The sequence below is a fragment of the Leucoraja erinacea genome, unplaced genomic scaffold, assembly GCF_028641065.1.
Source record: "Leucoraja erinacea ecotype New England unplaced genomic scaffold, Leri_hhj_1 Leri_128S, whole genome shotgun sequence".
In the NCBI taxonomy this organism is placed as follows: Eukaryota; Metazoa; Chordata; class Chondrichthyes; order Rajiformes; family Rajidae; genus Leucoraja; species Leucoraja erinaceus.
The window spans coordinates 81,950-107,473 of record NW_026575550.1 but is presented as its reverse complement, the minus strand read 5'-3'; the positions used below and the strand labels follow the sequence as shown (position 1 = coordinate 107,473).

Here is a 25,524-nt window from a genome sequence, read left to right as displayed (position 1 = left end):
CGATGTGCCAAAGGGCCTGTTTCCGCACTGTATCTCTAAACTAAACTGAATGAAACTAAGAGGTCTTTTGACACATTGGCTTCCATCAGTCAGGTCATTGAATGTCGAAGTTGGGATGTTACAATTGTACAAGTCGTTGGTGAGGCTGCACATGGAGTATTGTGTGCTGTAGGAATGATGCCATTAAGCTGGAAATAGTGCAGGCTAGATTTACAACGATGTTGCCAGGACTTGAGGGCCTGAGCTATAGGGAGAGGTTTGGTAGGCCATCTACCTCAGTGGAGACCCACAGACTATCTCTAATTGGACTTTACTGGACTAAACATCTTGCACTACACATTTTTCCCTTTATCTCGTATCTGTACACTGTGGACAGCTTTATTGCAATAATATACAGTCTGTAATGTATAGTTTTACTGGATAACGCACAATTAAAAAGCATTTCATGGTACACATGACAATAATAAGATGGTAAACAAAGCTAAGCTATGGTAAGCTATGCTAAAATAAGTTAAAATAAGCTAAAATGGTTCCAATGCTAGCAGCCTCTGCCTGCAGCCTGTCCGTTTTTTCGACCTTTTTTTATTTTAGTTTGTCTAAATAGTTTGTTTGGGAGATTTCTTTTGTTTTTTTTATGTGGGGGAGGGGGTAGGGTAAGGGGGAAACCGCTTCCCAGTCGCTTCCTGGTGAGGATGTGACTATTTCGCCGGGTCAAGCCCTTGCCCCTCTCCTCGCGGCCTACCAGCTGGATCGGAGCGGCCTTTCCTACCTGAGACCGGGGGCCGGACCAGAGCTTCGGCAGCAGCGGCGGCATGGCACTGGATTTACTGCGGAGCAGGCAATAGGGGAGGTTGCACGTAAGGTCACTGGGTCATAGGGCTTGACGCACGGAGCCGCTCAATCCATCTGGAGGACATCCGTAACTTCCGGTATATGTTATTAACGCAAGAAACGCGTACTTTCCTACCTGTTAAAAACCGCCAAAATGTTGAATTTTTGCGCTGAAAAAAATTGTGGAAGTCGGGGTAAGTGTGAGAGACATGTACCCAACTTTAGAATTCCAAAAGTGAAGCGAAATGAAGGTAAAGAGAAGCGAGAACTGAAGGGACAACAGCAGCTAAAGTGCTTGGTAAACATTGGCCGTGCAGATATCGGAATTGAAAATATTGGGAATTATCGCGTTTGCTCACTGCATTTCATCAAGTAAGGCATTATTTGTGTTTTTTCTTGATTCCTTTGGTATCTAAAAAGTCTCAGAAGTGATAAATCTGGCTGTAAATTTTTCTTCAGATGCGTTTTCATTTTGTATGTAAAAACCCACTTGAGAACCATGGGCGATTTAAAAAATTTACAGCCAGATTTATCACTTCTGAAACTTTTTAGATGCCAAAGGAATCAAGAAAAAACACAAATAATGCCTTAGTTGATGAAATGCAGTGAGCAAACGGCCAATGTTCGCCAAGCACTCTGGCTGTTGTTGTCCCTTCAGCTCTCGCTTCTATCTACCGTCATTTCTCCTCACTTTTGGAATTCTGAAGTAGGCTAAATGTCTCTCACGCTTATCCCGATTTCCATAATTATTTACAGCGCAAAAATTGACAATTTCAGCGGGTTTTAACGGGCCCGCTACGCTGGAAACAATGGTAAGTGCCTACCTGCAGTTCATCGCGTGTACTCCATTTGGAGTAGCGTAGCAACAGTACGGGTCATGGGTCGTGACCCGACTGCCGTGAAACCTCCCTATACCTATCTGGATCACTGTTTGAAGCTCTGGAGCGTTGGGCCTGCAGTGTCAAAATCATCGCGGGGGATGTGGTGCGTAGCAGCTCTCAAAAACAAATCTCGTGTGGGCAGCGCATAGCGTGACCATGATATCGCGGGAGGCCATCCGACCCTGTCGGTGCCCTTTGCCGAAACCCTCCATTCCTTCCCATCCATATAACATCCAGCGAACTGAATCTCCGCCCACTCTCCTGAGCGCGGCAGTCTGAGGAATCATTCAGGGAAAAGCCGCCACGGTCTATTCATTTTAAAAACCTCTATCAAGTCCCCTTCCTTAACCTTCTGGGAATAAAGCAGTCGGTAGTTCGGAGTTCCACTAGACACCCCTTTATTTTAATCTCTGGAATTCAGGCACAATTGGCTAGAGATAGTGGTGATGGGGGTATGTAAGATCTGGACTGATGTTTAGTTTAGTTTAGTTTAGAGATACAGCACGGAAACAGGCCCTTCATCCAAACGTTGCCCGCACCGACCAGCGATCCCCGCACACTAACACCATCCTACACACACTAGGGACAATTTACATTTACACCAAGCCAATTAACCTACAAACTTGCACGTCTTTGGAGTGTGGGAGGAAACCGAAGATCTGGGAGTTAATCCACGCAGGTCACGGGGAGAACGTGCAAACTCCGTACGGACAGCATGGAGTAGTCGGGTTCAAACTCTGTACAGACAGCAGCTGTAGTCAGGTTCGAACCCGGGTCTCTGGTGCTGTAAGGCAGCAACTCTACCACTGCGCCACCGTGCCGCCCTGTTCAATACATTGTGGACATCACCCAGCCAAGGATGGCCTGGACTTTGTAAGCCCAGGGTCCTCCAAGCATTATGTAAGCTACAACTCACTGGGCTTTACATTGTAGCCCAGTTCATCATTAGTAGGTTTTATTTCAATATTTACAACCAACATTCAGACATACATCCTATAGAAACATAGAAACATAGAAACATAGAAAACAGGTGCAGGAGTGCCATTCGGCCCTTCGAGCCTGCACCACCATTCAATGTGATCATGGCTGATCATCCAACTCAGTATCCTGTACCTGCCTTCTCTCCATCCCCCCTGATCCCTTTAGCCACAAGGGCCACATCTAACTCCCTCTTAAATATAGCCAATGAACTGGCCTCAACTACCTTCTGTGGCAGTGAATTCCAGAGATTCACCACTCTCTGTGTGAAAAATGTTTTTCTCATCTCGGTCCTAAAAGATTTCCCCCTTATCCTTAAACTGTGACCCCTTGTTCTGGACTTCCCCAACATCGGGACCAATCTTCCTGCATCTAGCCTGTCCAACCCCTTAAGTATTTTGTAAATTTCTATAAGATCCCCCCTCAATCTTCTAAATTCTAGCGAGTACAAACCGAGTCTATCCAGTCTTTCTTCATATGAAAGTCCTGACATCCCAGGAATCAGTCTGGTGAACCTTCTCTGTACTCCCTCTATGGCAAGATGACCTTCCGCAGATTAGGAGATTATGCACGATACAAGAGACAAGTTAACACAGAAATTCTTATCATAACTATTGGAACGGTGGCTCAGCGGTAGAGTTGCTGCCTCACAGCGCCAGAGACCCGGGTTTGATCCTGACGGGTGCTGTCTGTACGGAGTTTGCACGTTCTCCCTGTGACCAAGTGGGTTTTCTCCGGGTGCTCCGGTTTCCTCCCCACACTCCAAAGACGTGCAGGTTTGTAGGTTTGGTGGCTTCTGTTAACTGTAAATTGTCCCTCATGTGTGTTGGAGGGAACTAGTGTACAGGGTGATCGCTGGTCAACGAGGGCCAACGAGACTGTTGCCGCGGTGTATCTCTTTTTTTCACAACTTTTTATTGATTTTTAAGAGATATATACAAAACAGTGCAACACCATCACCATAAATAAAATAAAGTAAGGAAAACAGCAATCAAAATAAAAAAATAATATATAGATAGGGGGGAAAAAAAAGAAGTAAATACATTTAAAAAATTGGAATAAGACCGTGTGGTTCACTTACCAAATTAAAAAAAAGAAAAAACATGACATTGATTAGTTATCTGGAGATAATTCAATATTCATACAAACATACCATCTAGTTCTATATAACGCAATCTTCCCATATCTAGCTCGGCATTTATCTAATTGGTGTCATGGCTCAAATAAACAGTCCATTTTTCCCAGATCTTCTCAAATAACTTCTCTTTGACTCAAAGAATGTGTCAATTTCTCCATATTAAAGATCTCGCACAATTTCTAACCACTGTTCCTGTTTTGGACTTTTTTCATTAAGCCACTGCCTGGTAATGGCCTTCTTACTTGCTGCAAGCAAAACTTTATTTAAATATGTATCTTCTATTTTTACAATATCTTTAATACACCCCAGATACATCACAGGGCAGGTACTTGGGATTTTATAACCCAAGATATTTTTTACAGCTGCATTAACATTTTTCCAGTATGGCCTTATCTTTACACAGTTCCAGAAAATATGCGAGTGTTCTGCCTCCGTACTCCCACACAGACTCCAACAGTGTTGTTGGACAGCAAGTTGTCTGCTTTTTTATTTTGGGTGTTATAAAAAAGCAAGATAGATTCTTCCAGCGGTGTATCTCTAAAGTCTCAAGTAAATGCCCCATTGTAGTTGGAAGAGGCAACATGAATGAAAAGGCTTGGTTCTTAAAAGGGTAAAAGAACAGAGGCGAAATGTGAAAATTGCTTCCATATTGTAACAGTCTGTGATTCCAAAGCTCTGATCTTCATTTATAACATAGTGGGATTGCTCTTTGATGAATTCTAAAAATCAGACATATCACAATCTGTGTTAGTAAATAGCAAAATACACAAAATGAACAGACATAAGAAAGCGAATGGTATGTTAGCGAAGAAAGCGAATGGTATGTTAGCATTCATAGCAAAAGGATTTGAGTATATGAGCAAGGAGGTTATACTGCAGTTGTACAGGGTCTTGGTTAGACCACACCTGGAGTATTGCGTACAGTTTTGGTCTCCTAATCTGAGAAAAGACATTCTTGCCATAGAGGGAGTACAGAGAAAGTTCACCGGACTGATTCCTGGGATGTCAGGACTTTCATATGAGGAAAGACTGGATAGACTCGGCTTGTACTCGCTAGAATTTAGAAGATTGAAACTTACAAAATCCTTAAGGGGGGATCTTATAGAAACTTTCCCGATAGAAACTTTAAGGATAAGGGGGAAATCTTTTAGGACCGAGATAAGAAAAACACTTTTCACACAGAGAGTGGTGAATCTCAGGAGTTCTCTGCCACAGAAGGTAGTTGAGGCCAGTTCATTGGCTATATTTAAGAGGGAGTTAGATGTGGCCCTTGTGGCTAAAGGGATCAGGGGGTACGGAGAGAAGGCAGGTACAGGATACTGAGTTGGATGATCAGCCATGATCATATTGAATGGCGGTGCAGGCTCGAAGGGACGAATGGCCTACTCCTGCACCTATTTTCTATGTTTCTCTGTATGATATCATGAGAGGTTTGGTTTAGTTTAGAGATACAGCGTGGAAACAGGCCCTTCGGCCCACCGAGTCTACGGCGACCATTGATCAGCCATTCATACTAGTTCTATGTTATCTCAGTTGCTCATCCTCTCCCTACAGACAAGGGACAATTTTAAAGAGGGCTAATCCTGACGTCGGGCGCTGTCTGTATGGAGTTTGCACGCTCTCCCTGTGACCACGTGTGTTTTGTACGGTTTCCCCCCACATCCCAAAGACGTGCGTGTTTGTAAGTTAATTGGCCTGGTATAAAAATTGTAAATTGTCCCCAGTGTGTAGGATAATGTTAGTGTGCCGGGATCGCTGGTCGGCGCGGACTCGGTGGGCGGAAGAGCCTGTTTCCACGCTGTATCTCTAAACTAAACTAAAGTTGCCCACAAAGCAGTAACTTGGCGGGCCATAGTCACCCAGCACCATCATTCCTAAACAGAGATACTACTCAAATCTTCATATTCACAAGTGATAGGAGCAGAATTAGGCCATTCGGACAATCAAATCAACTCCGCCATTCAATCATGGCTGATCTATCTCTCCCTCCTAACCCCATTCTCCTGCCTTCTCACCAGAACCCCTGACACCCGCACTAATCAAGAATCTATCTCTCTATCTATGCCTTAAAAATATTAATTGACATGGCCTCCACATCTATCCTCGAAGGGCCGAATGGCCGACTCCTGCACCTATTTTCCATGTTTCTATGTTTCTATCCTCGGCCTTCTGTGGCAATGAATTCCACAGATTCACCACCCTCTGATTAAATAAATGCCTCCTCATCTCCTTTCTAATGTACATCCTTTTATTCTGAGGCTGTGACCTCTGGTCCTAGACTCTCCCACCAGTGGAAACATCCTCTCCATAGCCACTCTATCTAAGCCTTTCACTATTTAGTACGTTTCAACGAGGTTCCCCCTCATTCTTCTAAACTCTAGCGAGCGCAGGCCCAGAACTGTCAAACGCTCATCATATGTTAACCCACGCATGCCTGGGATTGTTCTCGTAAACCTCTTAAATGTTCAGCACTTAAACACGTCCATTGCAGAGATCTCCGGTAAATGTGCATTTCTTGTGAAAACTTGACGTCGTATTGCTGGTGAGAAGTTATGAAATTGTTAAGAGTGGGCTGAAAGATGGCAGATGGAGTTTAATGCTGATAAGTGTGAGGTGCTTCATCTTGGCAGGACAAATCAAAATAGGACGTACATGGTAAATGGTAGCGAATTGAGGAATGAAGTTGAACAGAGGGATCTAGGAATAACTGTGCATAGTTCCCTGAAGGTGGAATCTCATGTCGATAGGGTGGTAAAGAAAGCTTTTGATGTGCTGGCCTTTATAAATCAGAGCATTGAGTATAGAAGTTGGGATGTAATGTTAAAATTGTACAAGGCATTGGTGAGGCCAATTCTGGAGTACGGTGTACAATTTTGGTCGCCTAATTATAGGAAATATGTCAACAAAATAGAGAGAGTACAGCGGAGATTTACTAGAATGTTGCCTGGGTTTCAGCAACTAAGTTATAGAGAAAGGTTGAACAAGTTAGGTTCTTTGAAGCGCAGAAGGTTAAGGGGGGACTTGATAGAGGTCTTTAAAATGATGTGAGGAATATACAGAGTTGACGTGGATAAGCTTTTCTCATTGAGAGTAGTGAGGATTCAAACAAGAGGACATGATTTGAGAATTAAGGGACAGAAGTTTAGGGGTAACATGAGGGGGAACTTCTTTACTCAGAGAGTGGTAGTGGTGTGGAATGAGCTTCCAGTGGAAGTGGTGGAGGCAGATTCGATTTTATCATTTAAAAATAAATTGGATAGGTATATGGATGGGAAAGGAATGGAGGGTTATGGTCTGAGTGCAGGTAGATGGGACTAGGGGAAAATAAGTGTTCGGCACGGCATTGAAGGGCCGGGATGGCCTGTTTCCGTGCTGTAATTGATATATGGTTATATATATGGTTATATGGTTAAGCTGGCCCTGATTACTCAGTTTATGGAGTTTTGGAACGCAGGAGGATGAGGGGACAAGTTGGAAAGGGTGCAGGGAAAATTCATGGGGATGTTGCCAGGACTAGAGGGCCTGACCAACAGGGAGAGGTTGGGGCAGACTGGGACTCTATTCCTTGTAGCACAGGAGGATGAGGGGTGATCTTATACACAGAAATGTGAGGTGTTGCATTTTTGGGAAATTTCACAAGGACCAGGCCTACACAGTGAATGATAGGCTTCTGAGGAGTGTGGTAGAGCAGAGGGATCCAGGAGTACCGGTGCATGTTATTTGAAGGTCGAGTCACAGGTAGATAAGGTGGTCAAAAATGCTTTTTACACATTGGCCTTCATCAGCTAGAGTTTTGAGTATAGAAATAGGGAGGTCATGTTGCAGTTGCATAAGACGTTGGTGAGACCGCATTTGGAATATTGTGTTCAATTCTGGGCACCATGTTATAGGACACACATTGTCAATCTTGAAAGGGTTTGGAGAAGATTTACGAGGATGTTGCCAGGACTAGAGGGCCTGTGCTACGGGGAGAGGTTGAGTAGGCTGGGACTCTATTCCTTGGAGCGCAGGAAGATGAGGGGGGATTTGATGTATAAAATCATGAGAGGAATAGATTGGGTAGATGCACAAGGTCTCTTTTCCAGACTTTGGTGAAAGCAGAATCAGATGACATAGGGTAAGATGAGGGGGAAAAGATTTAATAGGAGCCTGAGGGGTAACCCTTATTACACAAAAGCAGGTGAGTGTAAGGAACAAACTGGCAGAGGAGATAGTTGAGGCAGGTACTATCATGATATATAAGAGACTATTGGACAGGTACTGTATGTAGATAGGACCATATCAGAGAGTTATTGGCCAAGTGTGGGTATTCTTAAAGCAGAGGTTTACAGTTTCCATTGGGAAGGTTATGGGGAGAAGGCAGGAGAATGGTGTTGACAGGGAGAGATAGATCAGCCATTATTGAACGGCGGAGTAGACTCAGACAATAGACAATAGACAATAGGTGCAGGAGTAGCCCATTTGGCCCTGCTAGCCAGCAGCGCCATTCACTGTGATCATGGCTGATCATCCACATTCAGTTCCTGCCTTCTACCCATATCCACAGACTCCGCTATCTTTAAGAGCTCTATCTAACTCTCTCTTGAATGCATTCAGTGAATTGGCCTCCACTGCCTTCCGAGGCAGAGAATTCCACAGATTCACAACCCTCGGGGTGAAAAAGATTTTCCCCATCTCCGTTCTAAATTAACCACTCCTTATTCTTAAACTGTGGCCCCTGGATCTGGCCTCCCCCAACAACGGGAACATGTTTCCTGCCTCTAGTGTTTCCCATAATAATCTAATATGTTTCAATAAGATTGCCTCTAATCCTTCTAAAATCCAGAGTATACAAGCCCAGCCGCTCCATTCTATCAACATATGACAGTCCTGCCATCCCGGGAATTAACCTTGTAAACCTTTGCTGCAGTCCCTCAATAGCAAGAATGTCCTTCCTCAAATTTAGAGACCAAAACTGCACACAATACTCCAGGTGTGGTCTCACTAGGGCCCTGTACAACTGCAGAAGGACCTCTTTGCTCCTATATTCAACTCCTCTCGTTATGAAGGCCAACATGCCATTAGCTTTCTTCACAGCCTGCTGGGCCGAAGGGCCGAACACTGCTCCGGTGACTTGCGAAAGCTGGTTTGGAAATTCCTCTTCCACAGTCAAACAGGTTAAAAGAATCAATTGACTGTGAATGTCTGACTTACCAATTCTCGCTGAAGGGATAATCCACTCTCAGTCTCCGAACTCACCTACAAACTAATCCGGAAAAAAACTTGTCAACAGCTAGTCTCACTATCTTCTGTATCCGTTGTTCAAGATGCGGACTTTTATCCATCGGCGAGACCAAACGTAGACTGGGCGATCGTTTTGCAGAACACCTTTGCTCAGCCCGCCCGGACCTGCCTGATCTCCCGGTTGCCAAACACTTTAATTCTCCTTCCCATTCCCACACTGACCTTTCTGTCCTGGGTCACCTCCACTGTCAGAGTGAGGCTAAACGCAAATTGGCAGAACAGCACCTCATATTTCAGTGGGCAGCTTACACCCCAGTGGTATGAACATTGACTTCTCTAACTTCAGGTAGCCCCGACATTCCCTCTCTCTCCATCCCTCACCCACCCAAGTCGCACCAGCTTCTCGTTCTCACCCAACAAACAGCTCACAATGGCCTGTTTCCTTTCTCATCCTTACATTTTTGCATATCTTTTATTCATTGTTCTTTATCTCTCTACATCATTGTCTATATCACTTGTTTTCCCTTATCACTAACCAGTCTGAAGAAGGGTCTCGACCCAGAACGTCACCCATTCCTTCTTCCCAGAGATGCTGCCTGTCCCGCTGAGTTACTCCAGCATTTTGTGTCTATCTGTGTATGCAAAGAGTCACCACATAAAGGGCATCGACAAAGTTATAAAGTATCCCGTGTGGGATCCTCCTGTGTTCAGCCCCTCCCCCTCCCTCCCTCACGCTGGGTCCAAGGAATTCCACAGATTCACCACCCTGTGACTAAAGAAATTGCTCCCCATCTCCTTCCTAATGGAACGCCCTTTAATACTGAGCTTGTGACCTCAAGTCCTTGACTCTCCCACTATTGGAACCATCCTCTCCCCGATCACTCTATCCAAGCCTTTCACTATTCGTAACGTTTCAATGTGGTCCCACCCCCCCCCACCCTCATTCTTCTAAACTCCAGCGAGTAAAGGCCCAGTGCCGACAAACGCTCATCGTAGGTTAACCCACTCATTCCTGGGATCATTCTTGTAAACCTCCTCTGGACCCTCTCCAGAGCCGGCACATCCTTCCTCAGATACGGGGCCCAGAATTGCTCTTGGTCCCCCCAGTTCTCCCCCACTATTACAATATGACTACAGCTCCATGTCAAGCACACTCTACTGCACGCTCAATGTTACAGGCAGTTGTAGGTCAAGACTTACATGTGCAGACAATGGAACAATGACATTCTAACTTGCACCAGTATAACAAGCCACCGAACACAAAACAGATAAATTGTGTTTTACATGCATGTTACTGTTGCATTTCTACAATAACAAAGGTTGGTGTGTGTATTGAAGGAGTTCCCGGAGGAGGTAGTTGAGGCTGGGACTATCCCCACGTTTAAGAAACATTTGGACAGGCACATGGATAGGACAGGTTTAGAGGTATATGGGCCAAATGCAGGCAGGTGGGACTAGTGTCGATCATAAAGTCTGAAGAAATAGCAGCAGAATTAGGCCATTCGGCCCATCAAGTCTACTCCGCCATTCTATCAAGGCTGATCTATCTTTCCCTTTCGACCCCATTCTCCTGCCTTTTCAAATAAATTGATTCTGATTCTGATTCTGATTCTGATTTTCCCCATAACTCTGACACCCGTACTAATTAAGAATCTATCCATCTCTGCCTTAAATATATCCATTGACTTGGCCTCCACAGTGTTCTGTGGCAATGAATTCCGCAGATTCACCACCCTCAGGTTAAAGATATTCCTCCTCATCCCCTTCCTAAAGGCACGTCCTTTAATTCTGCTGCTAACTATTCCATGTTCCAGGTTATCCCACTTTCCCATCCACTTCCTACGGACTCGGGGGCAATTTTCCAGAGGGCCGATTAACAAACCTGCACAACTTTGGGATGTGGGGGGAAACCGGAGCACCCGGAGGAAATCCACGCCATAGCGGGGAGAACGTGTAAAGTGCGCACGCACACACTCACACACACAGCAGCAGCGGCCAGGATCGAACCCGGGTCTCCAGCGCTGTGAGGCAGCAGCTCTACCCGCTGCTCCACCGTGCCGCCTCATGTGTTATTGGGGCACATGGGGTACTAATAGCATTGATTAACATTATGCTAACAGGAACATCACACTGAAGGAGTCAGGACTGTGCCCAAACATCACTGCTTACCTCTGTGTCTTCTTACAATGTAAAGCATGAAGAAAAGGAGAAGGGCAAGGCTAATGTATTGAATGTTGGCTCCAACTGGAGTTTGTTTCTTGGCTGCGTCTGTGGAACACGTAAAGATTTAGACTATCACAATAATATTTATTCCAGTTCAACATAGAGACAGAGAGACAGAGAGATGTATTAGACCTACAGAGTGGCAGCCCCACCATCAGCCTGTCCGTTTTTTCATATTTTTTTGTTTTTAGCGAGTGATAAAAGTTTGTTTTAATGTTCTACGGTTTGTTTTATGTGGGGGGGGAATCGGGGGAAACTGTTTTCTGGTTCTAACCTTGCCAGAGATGCAATTGATTTTCAGAATCTGCGGCCTACCATCCATGGACACACACACATACACACACACACACACACACACACACACACACACACACACACACACACACACACACACACACACACACACACACACACACACACACACACACACACACACAGGGGCACACACACGGATGCACACACACACGCACACACACACACACACACACACACACACACACACACACAGACACACACACACACACATACACGCACACACGCACACACACGGACGCACACACACACACACACACACACACACACACACACACACACACAACACACACACACACACACACACCACACAGACACACAGACATGTACACACACACACACAGACACACAGCCCACACACACACACACGCACACACACACACACACAGACACACACACACACAGATTACACACACACAGACACACACACACACACACACATAGATATACACACACGAACAGATAAATAGACTACACACTCCACCACATATACACACACAGACACACACACTCACAATGAAAGAACACACACACACAAACACACACACACAGACACAGACACACACACACACACACACACACACACACACACACACACACACACACACACACACACACACACACACACACACACACACACACACACACACACACACACACACACACACACACACACACACACACACACACACACACACACACACACAGACACACACAGACACACACACCCACACACACACACAGACACACACACAGACACACAGACACACACACACACACACACACACACACACACACACACACACACACACACACACACACACACGCACACACACCCACACGCACACACACACGCGCACACACACACACACACACACACACACACACACACACACACACACACACACGCACACACACACACACACACACACACACACACACACACACACACACTACCCAAGGTCAGGATTGAACCAGGGTCTCTGGCGATGTGAGTGCAGCTTCTAACATTGGAACATGTGAACCCATTCTCCTTGATGTGCAATAAGTTGGTTTCTAGGAGCAGAATTAGGCCATTCGGCCCATCAAGTCCACTCCACCATTCAATCATGACTGATCTATCTCTCCCTCCTAACCCCATTCTCCTGCCTTCTCCCCATAACCCCTGACACCCGTACTAATCAAGAATCTATCTATCTCTGCTTACAAATATCCATTGACTGTGGCAATGAATTCCACAGATTTACCACCCTCTGGTTAAAGAAATTCCCCCTCATCTCCTTCTTAAAGTACGCCCTTTAATTCTGAGGCTGTGCTCTTTGGTCCTAGATTATCCCACTAATGGAAACATCCTCTCCACATCCACTCTATCCAGGCCTTCCACTATTCAGTAGATGTCAATGCATGTACCCCCTCCCCCCTCCCCCCCTCCCCCCTCTTCCTTCTGAACTCCTTCTGAAGTTCAGATTGTTGAACTTTGCAAGAATTTTAATTACGTTTCATTTAGATCATTACTCGTTCTTTTACCCACTGGAGAATATCGGCCCAGTGCACTCAACGTGGTAAACCTGTTATTCCAGAATGTGGTTGTAAACTTTGTCACATTCTCTCTGTTGCACGTATAACCTTTTTTGATCAGAAACAAGACAAAGAATTTTCCCGAAAACAAGACGTAAAACGCACATCATCCTCTTCACCACCCTCAACGTTACTATATAATTAAAATCATTCTTTAACTTTCACACCAATCATCCACATACCATCGCTACTTCATCACTTGCCTCACCTGCATGTTGACCTTCACCTGGGGAACACCTCGGATCATCAGCAAGGCTGTGTCTCTGAGCTCTCACCCCAGAGGAGGTTTACAAGAATGGTCCCAGCAATGAGTGGGTTAACATATGATGGGCGTTTAACGGTAACATAGAAACATAGAAAATAGGTGCAGGAGGAGGCCATTCGGCCCTTCGAGCCATCACCGCCATTCATTGTGATCATGGTCCCCTATCAATAACCCATGCCTGCCTTCTCCCCATATCCCTTGACTCCACTAGCCCCTAGAGCTCTATCTAATGCCCCTGTCCCACCTAGGAAACCTGAACGGAAACCTCTGGAGACTTTGCGCCCCACCCAAGGTTTCCGTGCGGTTCCCAGAGGTTCCTGGAGGTTTTTGTCAGTCTCCCTACCTGCTTCCACTACCTGCAACCACCTGCAACCTTCGGAAACCGCACGGAAACCTTGGGTGGGGCGCAAAGTCTCCAGAGGTTTCCGTTCAGGTTTCCTAAGTGGGACAGGGGCATTACTCTCTCTTAAATCCATCCAGTGACTTGGCCTCCACTGCCCTCTGCGGCAGGGAATTCCATAAATTCACAACTCTCTGGGTGAAAAAGTGTTTTCTCACCTCAGTCTTAAATGACCTCCCCTCTATTCTAAGACTGTGGCCCCTGGTTCTGGACTCGCCCAACATTGGGAACAAGCCCAGTACTGGGCCTGTACTCATTGGAGTTTAGAAGGATGAGAGGGGGGACCTCATTTGAAAGGGCTTGACTACACCCCGCCACCCTCAAGTATCTGCAACTCCATATTCTTCCCTCTTGTTTCATGGAAACATATAAAGCAGAGAAAATAGGTGCAGGAGTAGGCCATTCGGCCCTTCGAGCCAGCACCGTCATTCAATATGATCAAGCCTGATCATTCAAAATCAGTACCCCGTTCCTGCTTTCTTATTATATCCCTTGATTCCGTTAGCCCTAAGAGCTCTATCTAACTTGAATACATCCAGTGAATTGGCCTCCACTGCCTTCTGTGGCAGAGAATTCCACATTCACAACTCTCTGGGAGAAAAAGGGTTTTCCTCATCTCAGTCCTAACTGACTTACCCCTTGTGCTTCAACTGTGTGACCCTGGTTCTGGAAGGGTCGGGAACATCTTTCCCGCATCTAGCAATCTCTAAAAAAATGATGTTTCCCTTACATCCAGTGGAGCAGGAATTTTCACATTCACAACTCTCTGGGTTGCAAATTGTGGGACCTGCATTCCCATTTACACAGTGGGGCCTGACTGGCAGAAATCCTTGACTACACCCCGCCACCTCATATCTGCAACTCCATATTCTTCCCTCTTGTTTCATGGAAACATATAAAGCAGAGAAAATAGGTGCAGGAGTAGGCCATTTGGCGCTTCGAGCCAGCACCGCCATTCAATATGATCAAGCCTGATCATCCAAAATCAGTACCCCGTTCCTGCTTTCTCATTATATCCCTTGATTCCGTTAGCCCTAAGAGTCTATCTAACTCTTGAATACATCCAGTGAATTGGCCTCCACTGCCTTCTGTGGCAGAGAATTCCACAGATTCACAACTCTCTGGGTGAAAAAAAAAATCCTCATCTCAGTCCTAAATTGCCTACCCCTTATTCTTAAACTGTGATGCCTGGTTCTGGAATCCACCAACATCAGGAACATCTTTCCCCGCGTCTAGCCTGTCCAATCCCTTAAAAAAATGTATGTTTCCCTAAGATACATCCACCTAAAATCCAGTGCATGTCACTTTTCCTTTCACATTTACACTACCTGTTGAACTCTTGCTTGGTACAACATGTCTGGATAGTGTGCAATAGTGTGCAACAGTTTTACAATGTTTTGTTTCATAGGTCGGCACAGTGGCGCAGCAGTAGAGGTGTTGCCAGAGACCCAGGTTTGATCCTGACTACGGGTGTTGTGTCTATGTGGAGTTTGCATGCTCTCCCTGTGACCAGCGTGGGTTTTGCCCGGGTGATCCGGTTTCCTCCCACACTCTCAACATGTACAGGTTTGTAGGTTAATTGATTTCTATAAATTGGAAAAGGTTTTTATCTATATGCATGACTATAATATACCAATACCGCACCAATATCGAACACTAACCTGGTTCTCTCGATGATTGCCTCTCCACAATTTGCGTGATGTCTCCTAGCAAAAAAATATTTTAAATGTCATTGCCTTGATTCCGTTAGCTCTAAGAACTAAAGCTAACTGCCTCTTGAAAACATCCAGTGAATTGGCCTCCACTGCTTTCTGTGGCAGAGAATTCCACAGATTCACAACTCTCTTTTCCTCAACTCAGTCCTAAACAGTTCTTATTCTTAAACAGTGAACCCTGGTTACATAGATACATAGATAATAGGTGCAGGAGTAGGCCATTGGCCATTGGATCCAGCACTGCCATTCAATGTGATCATAGCTGATCATCCACAATCATTGCCCCGTTCCTGCCTTCTCCCCATATTCCTTGATTCCGTTAGCCCCAAGAGTTGGACTCCCCCAACATCGGGACATTTTTCCCGCATCTAGCCTGTCCAATCCCTTAAAAAATGTATGTTTCCATAAGATACATCCATCTAAATGCCAGTGAATATCACATTTCCTTTCACATTTACACTAGCTGTATCACTCTTGCTTGGTATAACATGCCTGGATAATGTGCAATAGTGTGCAAGTTTTACAATGCTTTGTTTCATAGGGCTGCACAGTGACACAGCGGTAGAGGTGTTCCCGGAGACCCGGGTTCGATCCTGACTACGGGTGCTGTCTGTGTGGAGTTTGCACCCTCTCCCTGTGTCCTGCGTGGATTTTCCCCGGGGGATTTGGTTTCCTCCCACACGCCCAACACGTACAGGTTTTTAGGTTCATTGATTTCTGTAAATTGTAAATTGTCCCTATTGTGTGTAGGATAGTGCTAGTGTATGGGGATCGCTGGTTTTCTCCGAGAACTTCGGTTTCCTCCCACACTCCAAAGACGTGCAGGTTTGTAGGTAAATTGGCTTGGTATAAGAGTAAATTCTTCCTCACGTGGACTGGAGGGCTTGTTTACGTGCTGCATCTCGAAAGCCTAAAGAAAAGTTTGTATCTATATACATGTCTATAATATACCAATACCGTACCAATATCGAACACTAACCTGGTTCTCTCGATGATTGCCTCTCTACATTTTGCGTAATATTTCCTTGCAAAAAAACATATTTAAAATGTCACAACATATAAGGTCTGTGCAAATGAAAATTGTTGCTTGTATCCATTATACAGAAGTTAAAATCTAAAGCAAAACAGGGAGTGCTGGGGGAACTCGACGGGTCAGGCAGTATCTGTGCCTCTTTTTGTGTCAGGACCATATCTGAGGAAAGGTGTGCTGGCTCTGGAGAGGGAATGGCCCACCCCTTATTCTTGCAAGAATGATCCCAGGTATGAGTTGGTTCACCTTTGATGAGCGTTTGTCGGCACTGGGCCTGTACTCGCTGGAGTTTAAAAGGATGAGGGGACACCTCATTGAAACGTACAGAATAGTGACAGGCTTGGATAGTGTGGATGTGGAGAGGATGTTTCCACTAGTGGGAAAGTCTAGGACCAGAGGTCATAGCCTCAGAATTAAATATACATTAATGAATTAGAAGAAGGGATTAAAAATAACATTAGCAAATTTGCAGATGACACAAAGCTGGGTGGCAGTGTGAACTGTGAGCAGGATGCTATGAGAATGCAGGGTGACTTGGACAGGATGGGTGAGTGGGCAGATGCATGGCAGATGCAGTTTAATGTGGATAAATGTGAGGTTATCTACTTTGGTGGCAAATACAGGAAGGCAGATTATTATCTAAATGGTGTCAAGTTGGGAAAGGGGAAGTACAACGGGATCTGGGGGTCCTTGTTCATCGGTCACTGAAAGTAAGCATGCAGGTACAGCAGGCAGTGAAGAAAGCGAATGGCATGTTGGCCTTCATAACAAGAGGAGTTGAGATTAGGGGCAAAGAGGTCCTTCTGCAGTTGTACAGGGCCCTAGTGAGACCACACCTGGAGTGTTGTGTGCAGTTTTGGTCTCCAAATTTTAGGAAGGACATTCTTGCTATTGAGGGACTGCAGCGTATGTTCACAAAGTTAATTCCCGGGATGGCGGGACTGTCATATGTTGATAGAATGGAGCGGCTGGGCTTGTATACTCTGGAGTTTAGAAGGATGAGAGGTTATCTAATTGATGCATATAAGATTGCGTAATATTTCCTTGCAAAAAAAGACATTTAAAATGTCACAACATATAAGTTCTGTGCAAATGAAAATTGTTGCTTGCATCCATTTTACAGAAGTTAAAATCTAAAGCAAAACAGAGAGTGCTGGGGGAACTCGACGGGTCAGGCAGTATCTGTGCCTCTTTTTTTCAGGTCTGGACCATATCTGAGCAAGGATGTGCTGGCTCTGGAGATGGAATGGGCCACACCTTATTCTTGCAAGAATGATCCCAGGTATGTGTAGGTTCACCTTTGATGAGCGTTTAACGGCACTGGGCCTGTACTCGCTGGAGTGTGAGTGGATGATTGGGGAACCTCATTGAAACGTACAGAATAGTGACAGGCCTGGATAGAGTGGATGTGGAGAGGATGTATCCACTAGTGGGAGAGTCTAGGACCAGAGGTCACAGCCTGAAAATTAAAGGACGGTCTTTTAGGAAGGAGAGGAGTAGAAATTTCTACAGTCAGAGGGTGGTGAATCTGTGGAATTCATTGCCACAGAAGGCTGTGGAGGCCAAGTCAGTGGAGATAGATAGATTCTTGATTAGTACGGGTGTCAGTGGATATGGGGAGAAGGCTGAAGAATGGGGTTAGGAGGGAGAGATAGATCTGCCACGATTGAATGGTGGAGTAGACTTGATGGGCCGAATGGCCTAATTCTACTCATATCACTTTTAACCTTGTGACTTATGATCTTATAACCCTCTTCAGACTGATGGGGCTAAAATCAGTACCCCGTTCCAGCTTTTCCCCTTGATCCCGTTAGTCCTGAGAGCTAAATCTAACTTTCTCTTGAAAACATCCAGTGAATTGGCCTCCACTGTCCTCTGTGGCAGAGAATTCCATAGATTCACAACTCTCTGGGTGAAAAAGGTTTTTCCTCATCTCAGTCCTAAATACCCCTTGTCCTTCAACTGTGTGACCCCTGGTTCTGGGCTCCCCAAACATGGGTAACGTTTTTCCTGCATGTAGCCTGTCCCCTGTCCAATCTTTTAAGAATGTTATAAGATCCTTTCTCATCCTTCTAAACTTGAGTAGGCTGGGTGGGACTCTATTCCCCCAGGTGATGGAGGATGGGGGGTGATCTCATAGAAAACATAGAAAATAGGTGCAGGAGTAGGCCATCCGGCCCTTCGAGCCTGCACCGCCATTCAATATGATCATGGATGATCATCCAGCTCAGTATCCCATCCCTGCCTTCTCTCCATACTCCCTGATCCCTTTAGCCACAAGGGCCACATCTAACTCCCTCTTAAATATAGCCAATGCACTGGTCTCAACTACCTTCAGGGGCAGAGAATTCCAGAGATTCACCACTCTCTGTGTGAAAAATGTTTTCCTCATCTCGGTCCTAAAAGATCTCCCCCTTATCCTTAAACTGTGACCCCTTGTTCTGGACTTCCCCATCATCGGGAACAATCTTCCTGCATCTAGCCTGTCCAACCCCTTAAGAATTTTGTAAGTTTCTATAAGATCCCCCCCTCAATCTTCTAAATTCTAGCGAGTACAAGCTGAGTCTATGCAGTCTTTCTTTATATGAAAGTCCTGACATCCCAGGAATCAGTCTGGTGAACCTTCTCTGTACTCCCTCTACGGCAAGAATGTCTTTCCTCAGATTAGGAGACTAAAACTGTACGCAATACTCCAGGTGTGGTCTCACACAGATGTGGTTGGCAGACAGGAAACAAAGAATAGGGATTAATGGGACCCTTTCAGAATGGCAGGCAGCCTTCCTTCATATGAAAGTCCTGACATCCCAGGACATCAATCTTTTAAGAATGGTATACGTTTCTATAAGATCCTTTCTCATCCTTCTAAACTTGAGTAGGCTGAGTGGGACCCTATTCCCTCGGGTGCTGGAGGATGAGGGGTGATCTCATCTGAGTATAGAAGTTGGCATGTAATGTTAAAATTGTACAAGGCATTGGTGAGGCCAATTCTGGAGTATGGTGTACAATTTTGGTCGCCTAATTATAGGAAGGATGTCAACAAAATAGAGAGAGTACAGAGGAGATGTACTAGAATGTTGCCTGGATTTCGGCAACTAGGTTACAGAGAAAGGTTGAACAAGTTAGGGCTTTATTCTTTGGAGCGCAGAAGGTTAAGGGGGGACTTGATAGAGGTTTTTAAAATGATGAGAGGGATAGACAGAGTTGGCGTGGAAAAGCTTTTCCCACTGAGAGTAGGGAAGATTCAAACAAGGGGACATGACATGAGAATTAAGGGACTGAAGTTTAGGGGTAACATGAGGGGGAACTGCTTTACTCAGACAGTGGTAGCTGTGTGGAATGAGCTTCCAGTGAAGGTGGTGGAGGCAGGTTCGTTTTTATCATTTAAAAATAAATTGGATAGTTATATGGATGGGAAGGGAATGGAGGGTTATGGTCTGAGCGCAGGTATATGGGACTAGGGGAGATTATGTGTTCGGCACGGACTAGAAGGGTCGAGATGGCCTGTTTCCGTGCTGTAATTGTTATATGGTTATATGGTTATATCTTATAGAGGTGCATACATACACGAGAGGAATAAATCAGGCATTTTCTATGTATCTTCAATGTAAACCAGCATCTGCAGTTCCACCCGACACATAAGAGCTCACCCGTCCTGTTTGCCCGGTTGGGCACCACTGTTAGGGTTAATCGACCCTTTGCTCCCCATGTTCGCTGGCTGATGGTGAGTTCGTACACGCCGCTGTCGCTGGTTTGGACATTTCTCAGTACCAGCGAGGCATTCGCAGGGTAAAGCATCGCCCGGCGTTGAAACTCTTCCGACACAACCATCCACTGGCCGCATCTACGATTCTCGCCCGGGTTTCGCCTCCACAGTCCGCCGTATGACACGATATCCCTCCCGTCTCTGCTCCAGGTGATCCGCAGGTAGCCCCCCGGCGCCGGCGCCGTGTAAGACACGGGCAGTGTGACGGACTGACCTGCGCTCCCTCTCACCCGATCCTGGTACACCCTCAGTATCATCGAGGCTACAGGTGGAGACAGGGGAACGGTCTCAGCGTGGATAGACGAGACACAACAATGCTGGAGTAATTCAGCGGGGCAGGCAGTGTCGCTGGAGAGAAGGAATGGGTGACGTTTCGGGTCGAGACCCTTCTTCAGACCCGAAAACACCAGTTTCGGATCGAGACCAGTCTGAAGAAGGGTCACCTATTCCTTCGCTCCATAGATGCTGCCCCACTCGCTGCGTTTCTCCAGCATTTTTGTGTACCCTCGATGTTTCCAGCATCTGCAGTTCTTTCTTAAACATAGGAGTCTGAGGAGTAACGTTTTCACACAAAGGGCGGTGGGTGTATGGAACAAGCTGCCAGAGGGGGTAGCTGAGGCTGGGACTATCCCAACATTTAAAAAACAGTTAGACAGGTACATGGGGTTCTTAAGCGGTTGGACAGGCTAGATGCAGGAAGACTGTTCCTGATGTTGGGGAAGTCCAGAACAAAGGGTCACAGTTTAAGGATAAGGGAGAAATCTTTTAGGACCGAAATGAGAAAATCATTTTTCACACAGAGAGTGGTGAATCTCTGGAATGTTCTGCCACAGAAGGTAGTTGAGGCCACAGTTCATTGGCTATATTTAAGAGGTAGTTAGATGTGGCTCTTGTGGCTAAAGGGATCAGGGGGTATGGAGAGAAGGCAGTTACAGGATACTGAGTTGGATGATCAGCCATGATCATATTGAATGGCGGTGCAGGCTCGAAGGGCCAAATGGCCTAATCCTGCATCTATTGTCTATGTTTCTATGGATAGGACAGGTTTGTAGGGATGTGGACCAAACGCAGGCAGGTGGGACTAGAGTAGCTGAGACATGTTGGCCGGCTTGGGCAAGTAGCGCCGAAGGACCTGTTTCCACGCTGTATCACTCTACGACTCTATATCGACGATAATTTGGAGAGATGAAGAACAATGAATGAAAGATACGCAAAAAAAGTAACAATGATAAAGGAAACAGACTGTTTGTTGGGTGTAAACGAGAAGCTGGTGCGACTTGGGGGGGGGGGGGGGGGTTGACACATGCATTGACTGACCTGTATGTTCAGAATTTCATAAGTTCAAGGGGAAGAATTAGCAGCCTGTACACGCAATGCAGCCGGTCGTGTTTTACACTTTAAACATGTCTAAAGAAGGGTCTCGACCCGAAACGTCACCCATTCCTCCTCTCCAGAGATGCTGCCTGTCCCGCTGAGTTACTCCAGCTGTTTGTGTCTATTATGTTTTACATTCATTTTAGTGAGGCACTAGAATAACAAAAGGCGGTGGGTGTACGGAACGAGCTGCCGGAGGAGGTAGTTGAGGCAACGTTTAAGGCACATTTGGACAGGTACATGGATAGGACAGGTTTAGATGGATATGGACCAAACGCAGGCAGGTGGGACTAGTGTGGACCATAAGGTCATAAGGTCATAGGTGATAGGAGCAGAATTAGGCCATTCAGCCCATCAAGTCTACTCCACCATTCAATCATTGCTGATCTATCTCTCCTAACCCCATTCTCCTGCCTTCTCCCCATAACACCATGACACCCGCACTATTCAATAATCTTTCGATCTCTGCCTTAAATATATCAATAGACAATAGGTGCAGGAGGAGGCCATCCGGCCCTTTGAGCCAGCACCGCCATTCAATGTGATCATGGCTGATCATCCCCAATCAATATTCACTGACTTGACCTCCACCGCCTTCTGTGGCAAATAATTCCACAGATTCACCACCCTCTGACTAAAGAAATCCCTCCTCATCTCATCCCTGAAGGAACGTCCTTTAATTCTGAGGCTGTAACCTGTGGTCCTCGACTCTTCAGTTCCAGTCTGTAACGCCAACTGCAATAAATATTCTCTTGCAACGCAGCAGTAGAGTTATTGCCTCAGGGCGCCAGAGACCCGGGTTCGATCCTGACCTCGGTCGGTGTGTGTATGTGTGTGTGTGTGTGTGTGTGTGTGTGTGTGTGTGTGGGTGTGTGTGTGTGTGTGTGTGTGTGTGTGTGTGTGTGTGTGTGTCTTGGTGTGTAGGTTTTGAAGAAACCCCACGCAGGTCACGGGGAGAACTTGCAAACTACACACACACACACACACACACACACGCACGCACACACACACACACACACACACACACACACAGACACACAGACACACACACACACACACACACACACACACACACACACACACACACACACACACAGACACACACACACACACACACACACACACACACACACACACACACACACACACACACACACACACACACACACACACACACACACACACACACACACACACACACACACACACACACACACACACACACACACACACACACACACAGACACACACACACACACACACACACACACACACACACACACACACACACACACACACACACACACACACACACACACACACAGCACCTGTGAGCAGGATCGAACCTGGGACTCCGGCGCTGTGTGGCAGTTCTGTAGCGGTGAATCTAAGCTATCAGTGAGAGTTGGGATATTCAATCGGCAAATGCAAAGTGTTGCTTGCATCCATTTAACAGAAATTTAACCCTGTAGCAAAACAGATAGTTTCGCTGGGAGAACTCGGCAGGTAAGGCAGCATCTATTAGGCAATGTTTCGGTCGGGAATTGTACTTTCCATTAGGGCATAAGCGATAGGAGCAGAATTAGGCCATTCAGCCCATCGGGTCTACTCTGCCATTCATCTCTCCCTCCTAACCCCATTCTCCTGCCCTCTCCCCCCATAGCCCCTGACACCCGCACTAACCAAGGACCCCAGTCCCATTTATACAGCGACTGGTGGGGACAGCGTTGGTTTTGAGAGTCTCGCCCGGGTTTATTCCGTGTGTCCCGACCCGAAACATCACCTATCCCTTTCCTCCAGAGATGCTGCCTTTCCCACTGCGTTACCTCCAACACGTTGTGTCTATCCCCAGAGATGCTGCCTGACCCACTGAGTAACGCCAGCACTTTGTGTCTACTTCCACAGATGCTGCCTGACCCACTGAGTAACGCCAGCACTTTGTGTCTACTTCCACAGATGCTGCCTGACCCACTGAGTTACTCCAGCACTTTGATGCTATCTCCACAGATGCTGCCTGACCCACTGAGTTATTCCAGCACTTAGTATCTATATTTTATTCCGGACAGACAGATCCAATTCTGAGAAAGGTGGTAATTCGGATTCGTAAGGTTCGGCCCTTCGATCCTGTGCTAGATGGGCCAAGTTTAGTTTTGTTTTGAGATGCAGCAGGGGGAAACAGGCCCTTCAGCCCACCGAGTCCACAGCGACCAGCGACCCTCGCACACTAACGCTATCCTAGATGGACTCAAAATGCTGGAGTAACTCAACGGGACAGGCAGTGCCCCTGGAGAGAAGGAATGAGTGGCGTTTCGGGTCGAGACCCTTCTTCAGACCCATTCCTTCTCTCCAGAGATTTGGCTTGTCCCGCTGAGTTACTCCAGCATGTTGTGTCTATCTAGGATGGCTTAAACCAGCATCTGCAGTTCCTTCCTACACTAACACTATTCTACACACACAAGGAACGTTTTTTTTTAACTAAAGCCGTTTATCCTACGAAGCTGCAAGTATTTAGAGTGTGGGAGGAAACGGAAGATCTCGGCGAAAACCCTCGCGGGTCACGGGGAGAACGTGCAAACTCCGTACAGACAGCGCCCGTGGTCAGGATCGAACCCGGGTCTCTGGCGCTGTGAGGCAGCAACTCTACCGCTGCGCCACCAAGCGCTGAAACTCACCTTCAGAAGAGCAGATGAAAGCTAAAAGATTGAGAGCGCTCGCCACTGTGGCTTTTGGGAACCGCATTCTGCTTGCCTCCAATTGCTGGTTGAGCTGTTTTTGATGAGACAACACCGGGCTGGAGACGCGGGGAACTGTAGATGCTGGAGGTTTGAGCGAAAGGCAGAGTGTTGGAGGAAGGCAAAAATGCTGGAGAAACCCAGCGGGTGAGGCACCATCTATGGAGCGAAGGAAATAGGCAACGTTTAAGGTGGAAACCCTTCTTCAGACTGATGTGAGGATGTGTGTGTGTGTGTGGCGGGGAGAGCCAGTGGAAGAGGTGGGGCCAGTGGGCTGAGGGAGAGCTGAGAAGGGGAGGAGACAGCAAGGACTACCTGAAATTGGGGAAGTCAATGTTCAGACCGCTGGGGTGTAAACTACACAAGCGAAATATGAGGTGCTATTCCTCCAATTTACGGTGGGACTCACTCTGGCCATGGAGGAGGCCCAGGACAGAAAGGTCGGATTTGGAATGGGAGGGGGAGTTGAAGTGCTGGGCCACCAGGAGATCAGATTGGTTATTGGGAACCAAGCGGAGGTGTTGGGTGAAGCGATCGCCAAGCCTGCGCTTGGTCTCACCGATGTAAGGCAGCTGACGCCTAGAGCAGCGGATGCAATAGATGAGGTTGGAGGAGATACAGGTGAACCTGTCCCTCACCTGGAAAGACTGCTTGGGTCCTTGGATGGAGTCAAGGGGGGGAGGTAGAGCAACAAGTGTAGCATTTCCTGCAGTTACAAGGGAAAGTGCCCAGAGAGGGGGCGGTTCGGGTGGGAAGGGACGGTTTGACCAGTTGTGGGGGTCGTTGGTCGGTGGGGATCAGTACCCCATCAAAACCTTGTCCGTCAATCTCCTCCACAGGCGAACACAAAATGCTGGAGCAACTCAGCGGGTCAGGCAGCATCCCTGGAGAGAAGGAATGGGTGACATTTCGGAACGAGACCCTTCTTCACACTGAGAGTCAGGGGAAATGGAAACGAGAGATATATACGTGAGGGGTTAAGGGGTTGGACAGGCTAGATGCAGGAAGATTATTCCCGACGTTGGGGAAGTCCAGAACAAGGGGTCACAGTTTAAGGATAAGAGGGAAATATTTTAGGACC

At 46.5% G+C, this 25,524-nt stretch overlaps 1 long non-coding RNA gene across 1 annotated transcript; it reads right to left on the bottom strand.

Annotated features, from left to right (window-relative positions):
* Nucleotides 1-3,761: 3,761 nt before the first annotated feature.
* LOC129715638 (uncharacterized) lies at nucleotides 3,762-16,569 on the bottom strand. Its single transcript, XR_008726535.1, has 5 exons — nucleotides 16,524-16,569; nucleotides 15,491-15,535; nucleotides 11,221-11,319; nucleotides 9,022-9,073; nucleotides 3,762-4,547 (listed from the first exon to the last, which is right to left on the bottom strand). It is a non-coding gene; the product is annotated as an uncharacterized LOC129715638 (long non-coding RNA).
* Nucleotides 16,570-25,524: the final 8,955 nt, after the last annotated feature.